Raw genomic sequence first — 19,451 nt, 5'->3', positions numbered from 1 at the left:
GTTAATTACTGAGTTTAGTTAACACAAATATAATTGCTATTTATCCTAGACTCTCAAGTTCTGAAATGCATAGCTTTCCAAGTGAAAAATAATACTTTCTTTTTACAGGGGAATTATAATGACAGCATGTGTTCAGTTATAGAACTTTATTCAACAGATAGGAAAGGAGAGCCAGAGAAGTTTTGTTCAAGAAGCCACATGATGTAGCTGAAAATAAAAGTTAGGTGAGGAAGGTGGTTATGTTGGACAGACATGGAGTCAAACCTTCCTTATCTTGTCTGCTCTGTGGCTTTGGGAACTCACTTCACAAACCTCAGGATCCTTCTCCAAAAAATGAGGAGAATGCTTCCTATGTAAAATTATGAGGAAAGACTGAAATAAATTATGTAAATGTTAAGTTTCTATTTCTCTTCCCTCACCCTTGCTCAAAGTGACATCATAGGGAAGTGTCACAGCAAGTTGGTAATTCCAGATCATTTAGTTGCCAACCCTCTGCTCACAGACAAAAAAACAGATTTCTGTAGAGATTCACCTCCAGTTTTGGAGATCAGATGGAAGCAGGTGGTAAATACTCTCAGGAGTGTTTATTTATCCAGCATTATCTATCTTTTTACTAGTTTTAGCATAAGAAATGGTCACTAGCTTTATGTAGCCTAAGAGTCTGAGAAAGTTCCCCCATCCTTGCTACTTCAGAAGGATTTCCCAAGTTGAAATCAGAATTTTGGTCCTGAAATGCCAGAACTTTTCATACATTTTCTTTTTTTTTTTAAAAGAAATTTTTGTAACTTCCTCAATAACACATTATTGGTTTGTTGTCTTGAAGGCAAGAACTTTTCATGTGCAAATTCAGTGATTTAAATCTATTTCCCTTTCTCTTTTTAGATGGAAATAGATGATACTAAGGAACCCCTTCTTTGAGGAGAAAAGGATGTAATATTTAATATGCTATTCACTTCATATTTCCTCATTTAATTCTCTCAACAATCCTGAGCTGAGTGTTCTTAGATTTATTTTATAGATTATGAAACTGAGTTTTAAAAAAGTAAAATATCTTTCCTAAGGTTGTAGCTAGTAAATGGAAGTGAGGATTTGACTCAAGGTATCACTTGTTTGAAAAATATGTAAAGATAAAGCATGGTCAGTTTTGTGGTCTACACTGGATATAATGGGGCAGGATCAAGGAGGCACCTCCTCTCATGGATATTATAGAACCAAGAAGTGAGCCAGCAAGCAACCATGTTGGCTCATCAGGGTAAGTGTTCTTGTGAGGAACGTCCTTGCCCTGAGCTCTGTGATAGGAGCTATTGACCAGGGAGTCATGAGCTGTTTGAACCCAAAGACCCCACTTTTTCCCACAGTGTGTCACTTCTGAATTTTGATAGTAAAATGAATCATTATAATATACTGGAACACATGAATTCAGTCCCATCTACCCCATAGTTCAGGCTTACACAAAAAGCAATACAAATACTTTTAATCTTTAGTCAGCCCCTTCACTCCAGAACTTTATTGTTTTCAACTCTTTCCCTCAAGGAATAAATGGAGTTTTCAATAAATTTGGACTTAGTAACAACAACAAAAGAAAGGAGAAAGACCACTACCAGGAGTCAAACATTTTATTTTTTGGTAGATAATGAGTTGAATATCAGGTCTTGATTATGGAGTGTCCAATAGGACACTCAAAATAGGAGTGCTGGGCTTCCCTGGTGGCACAGTCATTGAGAGTCCGCCTGCCGATGCAGGGGACATGGGTTCGTGCCCCGGTCTGGGAAGATCCCACGTGCCGTGGAGCGGCTGGGCCCATGAGCCATGGCCTCTGAGCCTGCGCGTCCGGAGCCTGTGCTCTGCCACAGGAGAGGCATCACAACAGTGAGAGGCCCGTGTACTGCAAAAAAAAAAAAAAAAAAAAAAGTGCCCTATCAACCCTAGAAGAAAGCACTATTTTTGTTTTTAGAAAAATGCCTAACTTGGTTCATGGTTGTTACAATCTATAGAACTTTCTCCTAATTTCAAAGACATTACAATCGAGTCTATTCTCTGATATTTTTCCCAATGTTTCAAGGTTTGATAGATTTGTCCTCTCAGTAAGTTTACAAATTATGTGAAATCAAGTGTTGTGACTTCTTCCTCCTTCTCTTCCTCCTCTTCTTTTCCTTCTCTTTTTACATCTACATCTTGTTTTTGTGAAAATAAATGAAGACCAACAAATAAGTAAAGCAAAACCTATGTGAGCTTCTGTATCAAGGGAAGCAGCCATTTCACTTGCATTTGGGCACAGACTCAAAGGCAGACAGAGGAGTGGCAAAACTTCAGAGTGGAAAAAGGGGATGACTTCAGGTATGCCTTGATTAGAGCCTGTTGGCATGGGAAGGCTGTGATTAGGCAAGCTAGAAGTGGCACATATATGTAATTTGTTATCAGTGGCTATTTAACTTTCTCTAGTTGAGAGCAAGGATAAAAATTAAGAAAGCTGTAAGTTAATAATCAAGTCCTGGCCATTTTTGGTTAATTATCACAGAAGTTAATATTTAGCTTCCTGGATTGTAAATAGAGATAGAAATTTGGCTTCCTGAAAGTCTCACTTATACCAGCCTGGCTTCCTGGCTTGTTTGTTGTACATAAGGGGGTTGCTTTCCTGTGCAGATTCCTGCAGATGTTGGTCAAAGTTTTATTTTAAAATATGGTATGATCATTGTCCATTTTTACATTCAAACTCTTACCCTCCCCCTTCCCTCCTTTCCCTCTCCCCCACTTTCTTCTTCTTCCTACTTTGACATTCTCCATACCAAAGTCAGTACAAATATGATTTATTGAATATTTTATTTTCTTTTAGAGACTTTAAAATTATTAAATTTTGCTTACCTATTGAAAAAAAGTCAACCAATATAGAGTGTGTAAAGGACAAGGGAAAGGTTACCCCTTTCTCATCATTGCACAATAGCCATTAATTAGCAGTATGGTGCATATTTTAAAGATATTTTAGATACATATCATTATTTATTTAAACACCAAAATTATAGTATATTATATTTTTCAACTTGACTATTATTACTTATCAAAATATCATAGTTGTCCTTCTAAGTCAGTACCCACCAATCTATTTTATTATGCTTTCAATAATTGAGCTCACTAGAATATAAACTCCATGAAAGCAGGGACTGTAATTCTATTGTTAACTGCTGCCTTCACAGCCATGAAAAGCACCTGGAACATTACAGGTAATCAATGATGTCTGATGGCTGAATTAATTTAGGTTGCATTCTCTTTTTTTATTATTATTATTTCAAATAATAAAATAATATGTAGTCTTGAACTTAATGTCTGCACACGTATTTCTGTAGAGTAGATTGCTAGAAGTAGAATTGTGGCAAAATGCATAAATATTCTAAATCTTTATATAAGTATCAAACTTTGCTCCAGAATAAAATATTTTGTTATTAATTTTTTATTTTGTTATTATTTGCATTAATAACAACAGCGATAAGATTAAGTATTATTGGCTGCTTACCCAGAATCTATTACCTCCCCTAAGTCTCACCAATCACTCTCTTGAAAATAGACCAAATTTTAATTTGAGGTGTCTACTCCTCCTCCTGAAATCCTGTTCTTTAAAGAACTTTGACCCCAGCTTGGCCCCAGTTCAAGGACCTGGTTAACATAAACCAATCAGCACATTCTATTCTCCTGAGTATCCTTAAGGAATTTCTTCAGGAAGAAATTATCTTCTAAACAACTCACCTTCCAACATACCTCTAAGAGAATCTGGGCAACCTGAAGAGCTTCTCCTTGTGCCTTACATCCTATCTTCCGTTATGTTCAGTTTTCTATTAAAATGCTTATCAGTTGCTTAGATGTGGGGGAAATTGGGCCAAATCACATTTTAGTTTTATTTTCCTTGATCCCCTGTGGAGGACAGCCATTTCCTCTCTTGCTGTTGGCCTCTACACACTATGATCTTGGTCACAGTCTGGCTCAAGATCCAATTTTAAGCCTAAGGCATGCAAAAAACTCCCTTGTAACCAGGTGACTCAGATGTTGTTGCTAATAAAATTGTGTCTGAAAATAGAGTTTAGCTTCTGAGGCATCATAGAGCCAGATTATTCTCTTACTAGATTTGTTTAATCAGTATTAATAGATTAATTACTAAGATCCAGGATACAGAGGGACTTAAGGTGAAGAGGGAGTGGAAAAACCCTGAGAAAATGGTGTCTCAGTTTCTTGACATGAGTGTGGTTCAGGCTGGCCCCTGCTCAGGGACAGCCAGCACATGTCACAAGAACTAGTGAGAACACAGCATAGGCACAGATGGTGGTGGAGGGAACTTGGTCTGGGGAATAGAAAGTGAAGGCCTGGAGGTGGTTATCTGCGGTGGCCCCACATACAAGTAGTCTGTCACTACCTGCCCTGAAGGACTCACCCTGGTATAGGACTGATCTTGGTGTACCTACCATTTTTCTCTTCCTTTTCCTGCCACCTTTCCCTATCCAAGGTGTGTTCAGACACAATCCAGGGGCAACATTAAACCAAAGAAACTTTTAGCTGGATTTGAGAACATAATATGGTGCAGACTTTGTAATATCAAGCATCTCTACTTGTTTGAAAACCAGGTAAAATATTTTTCAGGTCTCTGGTCTCAAATATTTATTGACTCTATCAATCCATATATATATATATATATATATATTACCATATATACACATATATATGGTAATATCATATATATATATATAATAAGCTAATATATATAATAAGGGTATATATATATTTACCTTTTAGTTGTAGTAGCTAAACTCCAAAATGTCCCTGATAATCCTCATTTCCTAGTATTTGCACATTTGGATAAGCACCCTCCCACACTGTGTGAAGGTGGCTGGGGGTGATGATTGTTGATGGTTGACCTTTGTTTTCTCTAGTTGTGGGAAGCCAACAACAAGAGAACAGATTCATAACCAAGAAAGTAAGGTCAGAGCCACTGGAGATGAAATGGTGAGGAGGAGGAGTGATTTTGTTTGTTTGTTTTGTTTTACTGAGGCCAAATGGAAAGAACATTTCTAGCCCTGCCTGAGGTTCAGAACATGCAGCAGAGTCCTAGAAAGCTGGGAGATGGACACAAAATTAATTACACCACAAGATTTTACATTTTAGCTCAAGAAGATGAATAAAATGTGAGAGAAAAGGAAGAATGGCTCTTGTGATTGAGGTCATTTGGTTTTACTTAGTTTGTATATGCATGGAATCTATTCACATAATGGGTGATAAATATATGGTAGAGCTCTTACATAGATTTAACTTCTTCACATAGTTTTGTGGAAGGAAGGAATGCTTTTTCTCATTATTCCGTGACATTTACAGTAGGGCAAGAAAAGGTGACATATGCCATATAGCAAGATTCCATGGCTCAAATTATCTGTAGAGATTATTATAATAAAAATGCTCTTTCTTGTACTTTAGAAGGATACATTACCAGATATTGATTGTAGTGCTTATTTCACCACTTGTGGAAAAGTGCTTTTTGGTAAACTTTTAAATCTATTTGAGACTCAGCTTTTACATAAATAAAATAGGACTCCAAAAAAAGTGTTTTGAAAGTTCTTAAATAGTTCTAAATTCTGAGTTCTATCTCCATCATGCCATGTATCTTTCAGTTCTAGAACCTCTATATACAATTACAAGAGAAAAAACCCCCCTACCCTTGTCTATTAGATTCTTAGCACATTAAGTCTAATAGAGTGAAAATAACCTGGTGCGAGCAAAGTTCCAGGGTGATCAAAAGGGGCAGAAAATATAATATTTTTCCCTTAAGTCAACAGTACAATTTTGTGTCAGGAGTTCCTGTGTTACTAAGGACAGTCTGAAATTTTAAGTGACTTGCATTTAAAAGCATACATGGTTGTTTCATTGAAGTAAGTGAAATGGATCCAAAGATGAAAGTTTCATTTTTTAATACTGTCACAAATCCAAATTAAGGAGCGGTGTCTGCAAAAACTTTTGATTATAGATCATAAAATCTCCAGCTTATATCAGACACTGTAAAATTGCTCAGTGACAAATGAAATGCCTATGCACTAAATATATCTTTTAAGCAACTTGCAGTTCGGGTACGTTTATCTCTGAGATACAATAGTACTTCTGCAGGTCACAGGTACAAGGTCAGAAATTCTGGTTCTGCTGGCTTCGAATGTAATACTTAATGGCCCATTATTTGAGGACATGGAGCAGAGGCTTCAAGCAAATACCCAGGCTATATTTCATGTGGAAACTTCAGAAGCCAATAGACCAGCCATATTTAGAAATAATGATAGACCAGACTCAGCATGCGCATGTATGGCTCAAAAACCACAGGGACCCACCGAGATTCAGCTTTGTAACAATAGCTTGCATCTGTGTAGTGTTTTGTAGTGTTTCAAAGAACTTTCACATACAGTATCTCATCTGATCTTCACAGCAATATTGTGAAGTTGGCAAGGCAGGAATTATTATTCTCATTTTACAGAACAGGAATCGAGACGCAGAAAGGTTAAGTGACTTGGCCAAGGTCACCCAGATGGCATGCAACAGAATCACAGGATTTGAATATACACCTTCTGACTTCAAGTTCCATATTTGTTCCATTACAACAAGCAAGCAGAAGCTGATAATATCTATTCAACAACGTTGTTGGCCATTTCTGATTCTAAAAGTCTACACTATGGAGTCAAGCAGGAAAATATTATAGGCATTTGAAAAAATTGTTTTTCTCTGCCCTTTCCCTCTCCAAATGCCTAGAAGTGAAACAGGTATATTTTGACAATGACAGTAGCAAAATATCTCAGGTGGATGGCCAATGTGAGAGGTTTCCCCAAGAGCAGATTTGGATATACAAGGAGAGAAAGCAGAGAACCACTGGTTACTGAAATATGAGAATGACAGCAAACAAACAAAGAAAGTTGATAGTAAATGGGAACAGAAATACTGAAAACATACATCTCGATTTAACATTCTACTCCAATGAACACCTGCCTTGCCCTCCTCTAACCCTTTCTCCAGCCATTTCTCATTTAGTGATGCTTTTGTGTACCTTCTTGCTATTTCTTGGCTGTTTTGGAACCTACAGATCTATTTCTCTCTCTTCAAGTAAATGAGATAAATTTCACCCCACCACCCTCTGCCTTGAAGTTACCAGTCTTGAATCTCACTCGCTCAAAGCTCTCTTTTGCCCTCTGCTAAACAAATGAGCCAATTCACTCCATACATGACATACAAAGCATAGTCTTCAGGTCCTGTGCTGGCATTCTAAGAAGAAATACCAAATCTAAATCTACTATGGCTGACTCCCATCCTGGATACTTATTGTCCTTATTCTTACTCTTACGGCATGCATCATCAATAGGTCCCAGAACTTCTTTTCCTATTGAGCTCAGTCACAGTACCAGATTCCTCCTCTGTCCAGTGTTTTAAAAAGCAGCCAATAATTAATCAGAATAGACATGAGAGATTAGAACTATTTAACATCCTTGTTCATCCAAATATATTGTGGGTGGGACGGGTAGGGGACTTTTCCATAACCCTTTTCCCGCCCAAATCAAACCACATATGCTGCCTAGAAGACAGCAGCTGTTGTAAGCTTCACTCTGCTTTTCTTATCCTCATTCTAGTCCATCTCAGATTAGTATATTCAGAAGCACTAAAATAATACCTTGCAACCCATGAGTGAGAATCCAAAATCTTACAAGTAAAAAATTAAGAATCTGTGACTCAAAAGAACATTTTGTTTTTAATACTTCTTTTGCCCTGTTATTCTAACTCATGCGACCAAAATAAAAATGCTAAGCAGTGGAGAAAGGATAGCTGTGTCAATCAGTGACTCGAGTCTTAATACCTCCCATTTTCTTTGAATTTTTCAGAGGTTGAAAGAAAAATTCTTCTTTCAAATTCTGTTTGTTGAAAACTAAAGAGAGGTCATAGATGAGTGTTTGGCAATTTCTTGCTTCTCTGTGTAGTGAAAGGCACACAGACACTCCTGTGACTGCACAGTAAACCTCTAGCTTCCATCTTTCTTTTCACCAAGAAGCTCAGGGCTCAGATTGTAAGGAAGCTTGGTTAAGATGATCAATAAAGGACTCCTAATTTCACCTTGCATCTAAAACGGTAATCCATAAAGACATTCTCAGAGGGTATTGGAAATAGAATTAAGCCTTCTTACAGGAAAGAGAGACACCAGTTTTCCTGCCAGGACTGCTTGCATTACATACATCTCTAAAGGGACTTTGCTAGTGAGAGCTTGCTCCTCTAAGGTACTTTGTATTAAGGCATGAGCAGGCACCCAGGGAGGCAAGGAACAGAAATACAGAAGGAAATACATTGAATAAAAAAGTGAATAAATTCAACTGGAAAAGAACCTTATAAGAACTCTGTGTTCGTTTTTGTTGGTGATTTGCAGGGAGCTGTGGGAAGAAGGATTTGTAAGGCTGTACATTGAAATCAAGGTTTCAACATAGACTGTGAATAAGCAAGAGAGGGCAGTGTTGGCACATCTAAAGCACATCTTGGAGGCTTACAGGCTGAACTATGAGAGACATTTTTTGTTCAAAATTTATGAATTCTTATTGTTGTTTGTCTCATCCCCCCAAACTCTACCCTCTCACACACACTTCTCTTGGAAGTTTTGCCTGACCCCCATCAAATAAGAAACCCTAAAGTAACATCTAACTGGAAACTTAGCCAAGATTTAACTGTGAGAGAATGGAAAACAAACTGAACCTGGGAAGGGAAAGAAAAACATGATAAATTACTTGTAACTAAATGGAATCATTTCAATCAAAAGCATTTTTTTTAATGAATGAACTTTCTCCTTTTCTTGATGCTAGCTTTAGCAAGAAGATCAAAGAGATTTGTGACCTGTGTCTCTTCAAGCCTGATGCCAGAAATGAACACGTTCTCATTAATAGTAATTTTCTCATCAAAAGAAGACTGTTATGCAGACAATATGCATTGTTTTCATAGCTTGCTTGTTGGCCATATTTTTTATTAGAAGTTGGATGGCTCATCTTAGGGAATGCACTGTATGTTTGTGTGTGTTTTGGGAGTACTTAATTTCTTTTATGTTTCAAATGTTCCAAACTTATGTGGCCCATGTATATTTCAACTTTCAGATACCTGCCTATTTTGTTGAGGTGGTAGATTCACTGACATAGTGAGAAGTTCAACAGACAAAGGTAAATCTCTAGTCTTTTGGATGTTTGAAGTCTGATGATATGAGAGGATGGACTTTCTCTGGGAGTTCAAATTTTGCATATTTTTATATAACCAACTTCACACTGAGATTTCACAGCATTACTCTTGTGAAGACTTAATAATCTGCTGAATTTGAGCAACAAAAGTACAAAAAACTGAATAATGAAAACATAAAATAAATAAATACAAATCTTTCTTCTGCTTTTAGGAACAGGGTGTTTTGTTCCTCTTCAATGAGTAGTTTCTGTTTGCCTGTTTGTTGAGTATATTGGCCCCAGTCTGTGGATGAGTATATATTTAGACACACAAAGAAATTATCAAGTAGAAATAACTGAAAAGTTCGATTAAACAGCCTGTGTGAATTTTTGTCACAAAATTAATTAACAGACCAATTATGTGGGACATTATATAACCACACATAAAGTAATGACATATGTTTGGGGGAATTTTTCATTTTGACTTTGAATCTAAGATGATACGAAGACATAATATCACCTATGGGCCTCAAGTCACCTCGGGCTGGCTTACACCTCTGCCCCTGCCTATGACCATCAGATTTTTTAACCTTATGTTACTGTACAGATCATTCTCCCAAACTGACTGCTTGCTTTCTCAAAACATTCCATATTTTGCCTTTTCTGTTGCTACATATGCCTAATTTTCTTTCCACTTCTCTGGCCATTTTTTCTCAGCCTCTTTCTTGCTTCTTTCCCCTCATCTGAATATTGAATCCCTTCAGTATCAGTCCTGGGCACTTCTGTTCTGCAATTCCTCCCTAGGTGAGTTCATCCCTTGTCATGCCATTAAATGACATAGATGGAGTTCAAGACACACTACCCCAAAGTGTGGTACCTTGGCATACTGAATATTTTAACCTAAAGAAATTTGAGAAATGGCAGGTGCAAGAAGGACTCTCTGACAGCCCCCACCTTTCCAGAAGCAGGTCGTGAGATCCTCATCTGAGAGGTGCCCTCCCCATACCTGGAGGAAAGGCATCGTTATATCAGAAAATGGAGGGATGCCAAGAGGAATTGGAACAAACAGTTCTTGTTAATTTTCCTCCAGGTTAATACTACCCTTAGTTCATAACCTTTTTTCCTGTCACGTTTTTCCACGACTTCCCACTCTTCACCAAACCTAGTATAAAAACACGCAGGTTCAATCATTACTTTGGGGCTTCATGTACTTATGAAGGTTCCTATATCTCAGAAAATTTATATTAAATAAATAGGTCTGCTGTTCTCTTGTTAATCCATCTTTGGCATTCAGATTTACAGAGTCCCAGCTGGAGAACCTAGGAAGGTAGAAGGAAAATAATTTTTCCTCCCCTGCAGCATCTATATGCTGATGACTCCCACAGTTCGACTCAACCCTGGCCTCTCTTTTGAGCTCCCGATTTGCATAGCAACTGCCTACCTGATGTCATCACTTGGATGGCTCACAGACATCTCAAAATTAAAAGGACTTAAATGGCATTTTCAATTTTCCTCTTTCCTAATACTGTTTGATCCCAAACCTTATCTGAAAATGCTACCACCATTCAGCCATCTGCTCAATTTGCTTCCTTCTCTCATCACCCAGCTCTATTCATCTTCATGTCCTGGTGTGGATATGCTTATGTGTATTTTGATAAATATATTCCTCCCCACCTCCATTGCTCTCACTCTACTCCAAACCACCACCATCATCTCTCACTCAGACTACTGCAATTTTCCTAACTATTCTCCTGTTTACTTTCTTAGCCTCTCCAATCCATTTACTGTATGACAATCAGAATAATCTTTTTAACTAGTTGCATGATCATTTTGCATCTCCACTTAAAACTATTCAACGTTATCTCTTTTGCTTTGAATTATATTTTACCTACCTACCTTCACTCACAAGGCCCTTGCCTCCCTTTCCAACCCCATCTCATGCCTCTCTGCCCCACATTCACTCAGGGGCTACAGCCCCTCAGACTTCCTTTGAACACGCTTGCTAAATTCTTTTTTAATTCAGGGTTCCTGCACATACTCTTCCCCCTGCTCTTCCCAGGAGCAGCTCCTTCTCTGCATTCATTTATAAGTTCAATGTCACTTCTTCCTAGAGATGGCCCCTGACCACTGAGCATCACTAGTCATCACTGGGCATCCTCCCTGTTCTCTCTGTCACTGTGCCTGTTCTGCTGTGGCAACACCATACAGGAGAACAGAGTACAATTTTTTTTTATTCACTGAGATCTCTCCCAGTTTCCAACAGTGCCTGCTACATATTAGCACCTCAATAAATAGATACTGAAGCAAGAAAATTAAAAAAGAAGAAAGAATGGATAAACCTTCATGACTAGTATACTGGCTACTTTCGAAGGTGGGTTTGAAAAGGATAAATTTTCTTGATAAACTTAGAGCTCTTTCAGTCACACATATAGCTTATTTATAGAACAACATAGCTTTTGTGATTTGTAGGTACTTTAACATGTGCTGTTTTCTTGTCAAGCCAGGGACTATCTGCTTGTGATATGGAGAAAAGAAAGGTCACTTGAAGATACTATCTGTCCCCAAGATCATGGCATTTTTTCTCTAATGAATATGAAAATTTCTGCTTGAAAACATTTAATGTGTCAGTGAAAATATTATATTTAGTTAATACTGAAATAAAGATATTGATTCAAAACCACCTGTCTATGTGACAAGGACAATCTTAAAACAGAACTTATCTGGCCGGGCACATATTTTGGGGGTCAACAATTGCTCCCTTGAGAGTGAGACTGCACTCAGGGTTTTCAACTCAGGGTTTCTAGTGGTATGTGGCTTGTTCATTTATACATCCAAGAGATTTCTAAGTGCCTCACTGCTCTAAATGGATAGTGAGAGATTGTAAGAGCCAGATAAACCTAAAATGTAAAGATAAAATGCAACAAAGAATAAAACTTAGACTTGGTCCAAACAGAGAAGACTATAGAATGAGCCAGAAAATTTCAAAAAGTAAACAAGGCGGGAAGATGTTCTACTTTGTGATCTGTACAATACCACTCATTCTGGTCACCAGTATTTTCCACCATTCTTTGGGCTGCACTGTAGATTTTTTAGCAACCTGTATAACTTGGCCTTTTTATTTTGTTCTAATGGGAAAGGTGAGCTAACATTCAAATAAAGTACTAAATAAAATTTAACTAGAAAAAGAATGTAAGAGAGTACAAAATGAAAGGAATTATGATGCTGAAGTTGCTAATCAAGTCAATTAAAAAATTTGTTCGGGCCTCCCTGGTGGCGCAAGTGGTTAAGAGTCCGCCTGCCGATGCAGGGGATACGGGTTCGTGCCCCGGTCTGGGAGGATCCCATATGCCGCGGAGCGGCTGGGCCCGTGAGCCATGGCCGCTGGGCCTGCGCATCCGGAGCCTGTGCTCCGCAACGGGAGAGGCCACAACAGTGAGAGGCCCACATACCGCAAAAAGAAAAAAAAAAAAAAAAAAAAAAAAAAAAAAAAAAAAAAAAAAATTTGTTCATTATTTCAACATTATATATATATATATATATATATATATATATATAAAATAGTACATTGAGCAAACTCTTCCATATTTAACTCACATATTTTCACATCAGAATGATATGGGACACTGAAATAAATCAATACAAGGACAATATCTTTCATTCTGAAAAAATTATATCAATCTGTGAATATTAGAGTGTGTAATTATCAAACACATTCAAAGCCAGTGTTAATATATGATTAATGGATGAGTTTTGAGTGGAATTTGGTCCAGAACTTGCTCTCTGGAAGGGTGTTGGTAACGATGTATATTGTCAAAGATGTGGTGGGGGACAGAAAGCAAGGAACCAGTGTGTGCACTGCTCAGGCAGAACATTTCAGATCTGCAATAAAAGTGAGTTTAAGAGAAAATGTCTGCCTGTCTTCCATGTTAAATACACAACACAGAGCTACATCCTAGGGCCAGCTGTCCCTAATTGGAACCCTCAGAGGTTTCCAGTCTTATTTCCCACCACACCTTTTTACAAATCCTGTTTTTCCACCACTCCCTAAAGGTGGCTGTACCTCTCCTCTCGTTTCACTCACACTTTTCTTCCTGTTGAACAACCCCCCTCCTCCAACTGTTTATCTAACGCAAACCCACCTTCTGTGGCCAAGAAGAGAGCTCACATCTTTTTATCAAACTTCCCTGGCCGTTTCATTTAGAGGTAAAATCTTTCTCCTTTGAATTCCTATAAAATAATTATATGTACAGTGCAACTGACATTTAATGACACACTACCTTTTGACATATCTTCTTTTGCTATCTTGAACTCATATTTGCATTTTGAACTATTATTTTCATTTGCTTTTCACAAAATTGGATTCCAAGTCTTGATGCCAATGTCCATGATTGATATGTACTTTGTAATTTTCACAGAATTCAGTACAGTGTTTTGTGAACATCCATTTACAACTGCTAGTTTCCTCTTTTTTTTTTTTTTGATCCTCCTGATAAATTTCTTGAATAAAATTCCTATAGGGAGGATTTTGCTTCAAACTCTCCAAATTCTTTTGCTATAGGTAGAGACACATCTGAATTTTATTTTTTAATTTTTAATTCTGGTTTTTAAAAATTAATTAATTAATTAATTAATCAATCAATCAATTAATTAATTAATTAATTTTTGGCTGCATTGGGTCTTCATCACAGCGCACAAGTTTCCTCTAGTTGTGGTGAGTAGGGGCTAATCTTTGTTGTGGTGCACGGGCTTCTCATTGAGGTGGCTTCTCTTATTGCAGAGCATGGCCTCTAGACATGCGAGCTTCAGTAGTTGTGGCTGGTGGGTTCTAGAGCACAGGCTCAGCAGTTGTGGCGCACAGGCTTAGTTGCTCCATGGCATGTGGGATCTTCCCAGACCAGGGCGCCAACCTGTGTCCCCTGCATTGGCAGGTAGATTTTGAACCACTGCACCACCAGGGAAGCCCCTGAATTCTGTTTTTTAAATTAATTTTAGCATCCCTCCACATCCCCTCAAATTCTAGCACTGTAGATTTTACTCCTCGGTGAAAACCAGTTGGGAGATACAAGGAGAGGAAAGGACTCTGGAGGTGAGAATGGATTAAGATTTCTTGGCTGGCTGGGGAGATTGTTTAGCAGTTTTCAACTTTCCTTTTTTCTTTTTCATTTACATTTTTACCTTTCCTGGTTATCTTTATTTGCTTGTGTCACAAAGAGTGGAATCTGATTGGCGGGAGCAGATCTTCTTTTTGCTCCTGTCATGCATGGTGGACTCTAGACACAGTAGTGCATCGAATGCTCAGACTCTTCAGACAGGTGTGTCTTTTTGTCTCACTTAATAGGTTAGAACTTGGGACTTCGAGAGGGTGTTACCTAGGATGTCAGAACTAAAACTGCTGGATTGATGTTTTGTTTTAAAAGAATAGGGAATTTGTTATATATTGAATGCAAAAATAAACCCCTCCCTTGAAATAGAGATGTAGTGAGCTCCTTTAATTTCACTCCAGGTGCCCCCAAGTCTTCCCACCCAAACTCCAGTGAAAACATCATTTCAACCATCCTGCAGTTTTAGGAATATATGCATAAGAAGAACAAAAGGTGGCAGTTGGTGAGGCTTTACGGTACATAAGAAGCATCCTGTGGGATGAGCTGGGGCAATAGTAATTTTGAAGTTAGGTACCCTGGCCATATTTTCTCTTTTTGGGTTTTCAAGCCCTCCTACCACTGTTAGGCTCCTTTGGTTAGGATTTGTGCGAGCAGGCAAATTTGACAGGTGTTCATCATCTGGGTTACAGAAAAGGAGCACATGAAAGGGTTGCTATAATGACAAGAAATTACAGAGCAGCAATATTCAGTGTAATGCAGCACAAAATCCTCTCCGTGAGAGCTGAAACTGTGTCTCAAGCCAAGCAGTGTCAGTCTGTGCAGAGCGGTCACTGGTTACTTTAGTGATAACGTTGCTAGGATATGAAACTCCAAACGTACTGTTAGTGTGAAAATGAGATTTCATATTGGTGGGGGGGAAGAAAAATTAAAAAAAAAAAAAGAAGAAAGAAAAGAAAAGTCAGGAAGACAGTCAGTCCCTAGTGCTTTTCCAGGGCATTGGAGGCACTGAGATTACATCACCAGCAGCCTATCAGAGCTCTCCAGCTTTGTTCAGGTTCCGAAGCCATGTCATCATCGCCGATGTAGCCCAGAAATGAAAATAGAACCATCTCTAAATATACAACAATGAGAGTCCAGCACTGCTTTTAAAAGGATGAGAGAACCAAGAAAAACTCCTTAAATCAGCGTCTTCCTTTCATGAAGTACACATAAATCTAGAATTTGTCTCCTGGAGCCACTAACTTTGGTATTGAATATAGTCTGCTTAAGACTTTACAAACTGGCAGTCAGAGTTAATTAATGCACAACTGAGACCACCGCCCAGTCACTCCAGCTTGCTCCTGGATGTGGGACACAGGCAGACTGGCTCTTCCCTAAAAGGCAGGAGTGGGGTCATAGCTGCAGTGTCAAGGGGACAGTCTGCCTGGTTGGGGGCCGACATGGGAATATAGGACTCCCCAGCAAGGTGCGTAAGTGGCTGTCATTGTCAATACGTTTCACTTAGCTAAAAGCACGGTTTACAGTTGTTGAAGTTTGATTGATCTGTTGATAAACACTAATGTTTTCCAGTTGACAATTTCTCCATGTTAATTTCTTTAATGCTGGCAGACCTGCCTGGCAAGGCCCTATAAATAGCATCAGTGTCATCATCCTTTTTAAGTTATTAATGAGCCATCGTGTTTCAAGGGGCTGGGATTTGGGGACAGGTTGTGCTTGACTGCAGTTTCTGACACTGATACCTTAGCATTTGCAACTTGCTTGAGATGAGAACATGTGTCTTAAAAAAAATTACAGCCCTGGCCAAATGCATCCATAATAAAAGAGAGTTGTTTATAATTAGTGACTAATTAAACCTTGGAGAGAGGAATAAACTGCCAAGGCCCTACACGCAGCATGTCCTTGATTTGGGGACACTAGTACTGTCCCCACCCCTGCTTTATTTTCTACTTCTCCCTACACATACCCTGTTATCATTGAGATGAATGAATGCCTGACTCTGGAAATCAGCTTCGGCCCAGACTGTTCTGTCTGCCAACTGGTGACAGGGGGCCAAAGCAGACTTCTCCAATTAGCAGAGTCCCCTATCAGGCAGCTGGACACATTGTGTTTATGTTTGTGGACAGCACACTGCAGCAGCTGAGCCTCTGGCTGAGGTCTCCTGGGCTGAGAAATATGATTCTAAAAGCAAGACAGACAAGTAGACAAGGTAGCATGATATCGTTTGAGGACATTGTCTCAATTCAACTCTTCTTACACCTTTGAGGTGATTCAAATGAACACCAAAGGCATTACACAATAATGATGATAGATCTCTACCATGGTAGATTTGCATCATGGTGACAGGACCACTGGGTAGTTGGATTGCTTCCTAATGGACATCAATATCAATGGGACATGTGACCAAGCTAAGTTGGTTATTATAACAACTCAAGTATTTCTCTAGTCTTAAGTTCTTGCATTGTACAGAAATGACCCTAAAATCCTTTGCTGGGCCAGGATTTTCTATTTAAATGCTTGTCTCCAAATCTTCCTTGTAATTATTCAATTATTTCCTTCACTTTGAAAAACTAATTTATAATTACATTTATCTATTTTATTCAGAGTTCATTTTGGATTACTAACTCATGAGTAAATACATTACTATTCTGGTTTCAAAAGCTTCTCTATGTGTTTTCAAAATATTGGGTTGGCCAAAAAGTTCTTTCTGGTGTTTCTGTAAGATGTTATGGAAAACTCTGAATGAATTTTCTGGCCAACCCAATAATTTAATGAATTTGTTCCCACCCAACATACTACATTCAGAAGATCCTTCTTAAGTATCCTAATATCAAGAAATGCAGGGGCTGATGTTCTAGTGTCTCAATTTCAATGTATGTGACCTGACAGCCTGGGAGCATGGAAATATAGAGAAGAATGTACCCATTTTTTCCACTAAGGAGATTTAGCTCAACTGTACCAAAATGACAATAATCTTTCAATTTCTCTGCTGAGTCTACCTACTTCTCATTCCTTAGCAAGGGAACTCAGCAAAAATAACTTAGCAACAAAGGCAAAGCTGAGAAAATAATTTTTATAATAATCTAATTATCTGCCATCTAAAGAATATTATGGAAAATTTGGGTTGCTAATTTTCTGTAAACCAACAACTTCCAGTATAAAATTATTAGCTATAAGCTGGCACCAAAGAAACAAATATTTGAGTTCACCAATCATAATTATATCTAGAAGCACAGTATTTTTTTTTTTTTTTTTTTTTTTTTTTTGTGGTACGCAGGCCTCTCACTGCTGTGGCCTCTCCCGTTGTGGAGCACAGGCTCCGGACCTGCAGGCTCAGCAGACATGGCTCACAGGCCAAGCTGCTCCATGGCACGTGGGGTCCTCCCAGGCCGGTGCATGAACCGGTGTCCCCTGCATTGACAGGTGGACTCTCAACCACTGCGCCACCATGAAAGCCCAAAGCACTGTAATATTTTTGAAAATAAAGTTTATTAATCTGTTTGCAGTTATAATAAGAAATGGTTTCATAATACTGAGATTTGCTTTCTTATATATAGGGAGATAATTTGAGATATTTAAGGAATAAATTTAAATCATTAAAAATTAGTAGATCTAGAGATCATATAACAGGAGATTTAAGTTGAGGTATGATTATAAAACAATAACAGTTAGAAGGAGGAGAAGAAGTAGAGAAGAAACAATTCTGCTCATTTTTTTTTGGGTGGATTCTGAGGTGGCTGTCAAGGTAACTCCACAATAAGAATTGCCAGAAGATCTGAGTGGTGTCAGCCTTACTGGGGCAACTCTATGTTCCCACCAGAAAACTAATGTGAAGAGGATATACCACCCCCTTATCTTGTTTAAAGGAAAAATAGAAATATTCTCAGATAGTCGCTGTCCATTCCTTAAGCATCACTACCAGAAAATTGTCCAAAGCAATCATTGGCAGCTGAAAGGCAATGGTGTGGTGGTGACAGAAGAAACTGTAGAAAAATAAAAAGGAGCAAAGTGGTTATACTCACTTGATCCAAAAAAACTCTACCAACATGGTTGCTATATAGGAATTCCATAAAATCACAGAAATGGTGAGAAAAAAAGGGCATGTTGCCATAATTCAGAATAACAAAGAGCAATGAGGATATTAGACAAAGCATGTGACTGAAAATCCTGCTGACTTGCAAAAGTCAAATTTTCTGGACTTTCTTATTGCTCATCTTCAAAATATGAAGGGTATGTAGATGATCTCTATTAGGATTGATGGCTTTGATATTGTATTATCTTGTGTTTAAGTGTGTGCGTGTGTGTGTCTGTGTATACATCTGTGTATATACGTATATTTAATTTTGTATATAACCACCTAAATTATACCATATGTATACATACATACACAAATAGGTAATATATGCATATATATTCATGTGTGCACATATGTATAAAGAAATGCACAGCCAATCTGGTAGAAAATTCACTCTCTGAAATCAGAGTACAGCTAACCAGTCATAGCAATCATCTTCCTATTTATTTGTTTATTTATTTATTTATTTATTTATTTATTATTTTTTATTTTTTTCATCTTCCTCTTTAGAGCAGTAGTTTTAATATGTCTTATGGCAATCTCCAAAGGAAGCAAGTATTTTTACATTACAGAATACATTTCTCCACTCCCAAATTCTTTTGAGATTTGATTAAACTGTCTTTTCTCAGATGTAGAACAATTTAAAACAATTGAAACAAGTAAGGAAAAGCCAGTTTAAGGGTGCTTTATTTCATCATCTCAGGTTTTGTGACTCAAAGTAACATTATAGGTGAAGCAGGATTTATGTGGGGTTTTGGGGGGAGGAGAGGAAGTGTACTGTCAGTAGTAATCTCTCTCGGCCTTGATTTAAGTCTCCCTTATGCTCAACAGGACCTCAGATAGTGTTGTTGGGAGGTCCAGTGTTTTCCTTTCTCCTCACTGAAGCATTCCCCAGCATCTTTAAGTCAACAGTAATCATACTCCTGGTACTGTAGAAAGAAACCTCAATTATATTTTTTCCCCTAATAGTTCAATTTTAGGATAAGAAGGGACAAGTTACAAAGAAGGAAATATCATTAGGGATTTAAACTTTGTTTGTAAAACACACTTTTTGGCTGTAGGCTTTGGTCATTACTTGTTCAGACTATT

This window comes from Mesoplodon densirostris, chromosome 15 (assembly GCF_025265405.1).
Source record: "Mesoplodon densirostris isolate mMesDen1 chromosome 15, mMesDen1 primary haplotype, whole genome shotgun sequence".
Taxonomy (NCBI): domain Eukaryota; kingdom Metazoa; phylum Chordata; class Mammalia; order Artiodactyla; family Ziphiidae; genus Mesoplodon; species Mesoplodon densirostris.
Note: the sequence above shows the minus strand (reverse complement) of the source record.